This window comes from Aplysia californica, unplaced genomic scaffold (assembly GCF_000002075.1).
Source record: "Aplysia californica isolate F4 #8 unplaced genomic scaffold, AplCal3.0 scaffold00193, whole genome shotgun sequence".
Lineage (NCBI taxonomy): Eukaryota > Metazoa > Mollusca > Gastropoda > Aplysiida > Aplysiidae > Aplysia > Aplysia californica.
The window spans coordinates 823,505-828,193 of NW_004797463.1; the positions used below are offsets into that span (position 1 = coordinate 823,505).

The window sequence follows — 4,689 nt, forward strand, 5'->3', positions numbered from 1 at the left end:
TACCATATTTCACACATACAACAAGCATAGCTAGGAGTCTTAAAATCCGCAATCAAATGTGAGAAAAAAGTTTCGTTTCCATGGATACGCCACCATATTGGATTTTATTGACATGTCTTACGTAATGAATACCGCACTTATCGCACATGGAAATTGATTGGTTTTTTGCATGCGTGTTTACAAACATTAGATCTAAAAATTTGTCTGTTGTTTTTTTCCTAATCGAATTAGAACATTTTTAATGAATTTTTTCCTGAGGTAGCATTCAAGTTTGCGAAAGATCCGTGAAAATCCACACTCCAGACACCACCAACAAAAATTTATTCCATATATCACAAGTTCAACAGACGCATTTTTAGTATTACCTCTTCTCTTCATTCTGTTAACATTTCATGAAGATTGGATGAAAAATGGTGGAGTTATTCAAAAAAGTATAGAGAAAAGTCGCATTTTGAGAAAACGACCGATTAAAAAAAAAAAAAACTGACTTTATGAGGAGATGGCGGTTACAAGCATGCCCGGTATGGGAAAAAATACGGTTTTGGGGGGTTCTTATGCCATGAAATAGTTGTGGGAGAGGCTGAGGAAGCTAAAAATGCCTACAACTTAAATTCCATGATTTTGAGCCGAATTTGATTTTGGGGGTGTAGTCCCCCCCCTTCCACCCCCCTTTAAGAATTTAGATTTCGACCAAATATTTCTTGGGCGTAGGCAACGGATACCAAAGATTAAGAACCTGTAGTTTCTCTTTTTTATCGAAATTTTGGGCTTTATATATTTTAACAGCTTGCCTGCGAAATATCAATGGTTTGTTTTGTTAAGAGTTTCACGGCACTTGCAACAGAATAAGGTCATATAAGTGCCGAAGATTAGAGGTGTTACACGAGAGTAACAAACACAGAAAAAGAAGGAGGAGAGATCAGGACGTTAGATGTTTGATAAGGAAAAAGGAGCAAACCACACCAGAGCACCCGACAACAAACCACATATATCAACGGGGAAAAAATCACATAAAGGTTCACTCACCAGATCTTTAATCCCTCCCAGACAACGTGCTGCTCTCATACAGTCGTATCATCAACACAAGGTTGGAGCCAGAGGCCCATGGTCCGTATCCCCGCCCCTTCACTCACACACACACGGACGATGTGACCACGCAAGCACACACGTCCAAACCGGGTCGACTGGATACACACACACTGGACTTCAGGAATCTCGTAGTACCACCAGTCTGCAAACAATGAGAGACAGGAACACAATAAGAGGATTGCGATCAGATCAATTGAGGCAGCTCTTTATACTCCCCAACAGGGTTTTACACACAATCCAAACAGTCGGTACGATCTTCTTCTTGTCTTCTTATGCTGCTTTTGATTAGCCAACATAATAGGCTTTTTTCTGAATGCACGACTTGTATATTTTGGAAAAGTTTAGAGTGGAAACAACATTGCGGAACGACAACAATGACAAAGGGACAAGATTGTTCGTCAAACTCTTCTGAGAACACAGACATTTACGCTCTTGGTTCAAGTACTTGACATGACTTGGTTTGTTTATTGAACATTTGAAAGGATTCCCATTTGTTACCCTCTGATTTGTTGATGATAGATCGTTCACGGAAATGTGCCTCTAAGAGCAAGACCAGAAGAAAAGATCCCGATACAGACAAAAAATCGATTTTTTTTCTGTTGCGTGATGTTAGGCAGAAGAAATTATTATAATTCTGGCCTATGATACTTGTATTTAAAATATACTGCACTCAAAATACCTATTCTAACGACGAGTGTTATCTGACCTTGGGGTTAGAGATAGAGAGGAATAAACTAGATGGAGAGGATAGGTTGTTTTCCAAAGGGCTGAGAAATAGAAAAGTACACGGAGGGTACCAGGGGAGGCATTCACCCTATGGACACCTACGATAAAAGCAAGCAACCTGGCAGAGCAGAAAAATCAAGATTTCTGTTCATTGTCGATGGTCTTCAGGAGAGCAAATACCAGAAAGAAAGAAATGAAAATCACTCAGATATAGAAACTGTAATTGTGTATCTATACATATTATATTAGTGAAAGTCCGTCACTTTCGAAGCCTAAAACTACCGAACCACTTAACTTTCGAATTTGAAAACTTTAATGATGGTTCAGAATCGTTTAAAGGGTGAACAGTTTTATTGAGGAGTCTTAAGTCACTGTTGTTTAATTTTGAGTTTTTCATTAGTTTCGCTCAGATCTAATCTTGCGAAAGTCCGTCTTCTTAGACGTCATTGTAAACAAGTGAGGCTTCCGTTCACAAGCTGTGCACACTGGTTCCACAATGACTTGACGATCGACGATTATTTTAAGTACGTTCATCGAACGTGAACCCAGCTAGTTCTTAAATATCTTACGCCCCCATCGACACGATTTGGGTTTTTTAATATGCGAACTTTTTCGACCTTGGTTGTCCCAGCACACAGACTGAGATACTCGATTAACCCTATCTGTACGCCTTGTGGTCCTTTTGTACCCCCGAGGTTTCATTCTTCACATTTTAGAACACTTCTGGTACGAAGATCTCTTTCAAACTTTCAGTATTTCTCAAAACATCATTTTGACAGACTGTTATGCAAAGCCTACGGATCGGATTACCGACTAAATTCCCTCTTTGGAAAGTGGTGGCATAGAGTTCCCCACGTCGTATGGATACGATAGTAAAACACGACGCACGGATAGGGGTAAAAAAACCTCCCCACTCAACAACCGAGCTCAGTCTTCAGCATGCTATGACCAAGCAGCTAACCACTTTTCCATCGAAGCCGGGTTATTAATGAGGGTCGGCACCTGTATCGAGATTCGCGTCTCACCGATCAACGTTATCGCCGGTTTTGACATTGATGGTCATCGGTTCGGCCACTTGGACCTTCAACTAGTGGGGTGCGAGTAAGAGCAAAATCCTTTTAGAGTAATGATCGAGAAGTTGAAAAATCACGCGGTTAGCCGAGGAATTGATTGAACACTTTTCTTAGCCAGCAATACTGTTTTGATTCTGTACAAGTGTCTTCAAAGACCACAACAACAACCAGCTAATAATGGAGACAATCACACACTACAACAACCAGGCTGCTGATGATGGAGACAATTACACACTACAACAACCAGCTGAGGATGGAGACAATCACACACTACAATAACCAGCTGATGATGGAGACAATCACACACTACAACAACCAGCTGAGGATGGAGACAATCAGCCTGCCCACACTGAAATGGACCCTCATGAAGAGGGGCGAGGAAGCATGGAGCATGGACTTTGATGGCCTCTTAAGACATCTAAAACCACATGGATTACCATATCAAATCATAAGTACCTTTTCTTTCCAAGGAATATATTTATCGAGCAAGAGAAAGTAGTATGGAATTATTTCCCCACTAGGAGAGGTAAGTTTTCAGTGCGCCAATCCGTAAAGATTTTCAATAAAAAGAAATGTGACGCACAATAATAATGATTAAAGTAGAGAGAAAGAATCCTTGTCTCGCATAACAACGTGCAATATGTCCTCAATATTACGTTTCTTTCTTTCTTAATTGTTTAAAGAGTTCGATTTATAATGTTCCTTTTGTCAGTTTCCTCGACATATGTTCATAGAAGTGTATTTGTAGAGCTGTCTAATCCCCAATAAAAACATCCCAAGCTTTCGACAGATGGTGCATGCAATATTGAGATTGTCAAATTTTCTTTAGAAGAGAATTTTCCAGAATATTTCACTTTCATTCAACCTGGGAAAGTTTTTATATCCAGGCAGGCTTGAGCAACATGCACTACTTTTTTGTTATTGAAAAAGAATACTCTAAAACGATATGGGTATATTATAAAGAATATATTACAGGAGTAATGGTGGTAGACCATGATTTATCCTTCGAATGAAATTGTCAAGTTGTAACCACGAATTTCAACGAGTGATTTGAACTGGCAATTGTCCAAGTAAGGTATTGACGTTGAATGTGAAAAGCGTGGAGCATGGCGACTCCTCAGTATCTGGAGCGGTGAGTTAAACCTACCATCTTTCTTGGGTGATAATGATCAAATGTTATTCCAGTTTTTGATAAACACACAAAGACCGATTCTTCATTTAAAACTAAGAATAGAAAAAATCTGCAATGCGGACGATAAAAAATGCAAAATTGTTCTATTTTTAATGTTGGTGCACTGAACATTCAATATCCCACCCAGCCAGGCCATCAAATTTGCTAGAGACAGGAAACTCTTTCTCCCCTCGACGCCCTAGAGGTACAAGACGACGGAGAACGTCAAGTAAAGTAAGGTGCAGTGAACATTAATTTAAGTACCAAAATGTTATTGTTATAACATGTCCTATTTTTAACACTACTTAGTATTCATTACTTACGTGAACGGGCGCGCGCGAAGACTCAAAGTACTAGATATTATAATATACAATCTCAAAGGTTTTTGATCTCCAGTATATTAGTAGCCATCTCTTCTAACCTAATTTCATGTTGGTAGCTCGTTTTAAAGAAAATGGATCTGAAAAGAACTTAAGTTTAAACAGGAAGAAGTAAAGCATTGTGCAGAGACAGCCACCCCCTCCCCCCTACCCCAACATACACATACACACATACACATACACACACACACACACACACGCACAGAGTGAGAGAGAGAGAGAGAGAGAGAGAGAGAGAGAGAGAGAGAGT

The 4,689-nt window shown here is 39.6% G+C and overlaps 1 protein-coding gene across 1 annotated transcript in view; it reads right to left on the reverse strand.

Moving 5' to 3' along the window:
- Positions 1-4,689, reverse strand: part of LOC101858628 (corticotropin-releasing factor receptor 2) — a gene marked incomplete at its 3' end in the record, with an annotated part of 220,906 nt that overhangs the window by 152,503 nt on the left and 63,714 nt on the right. The window contains 1 exon segment of the mRNA XM_005098783.3: positions 1,027-1,231.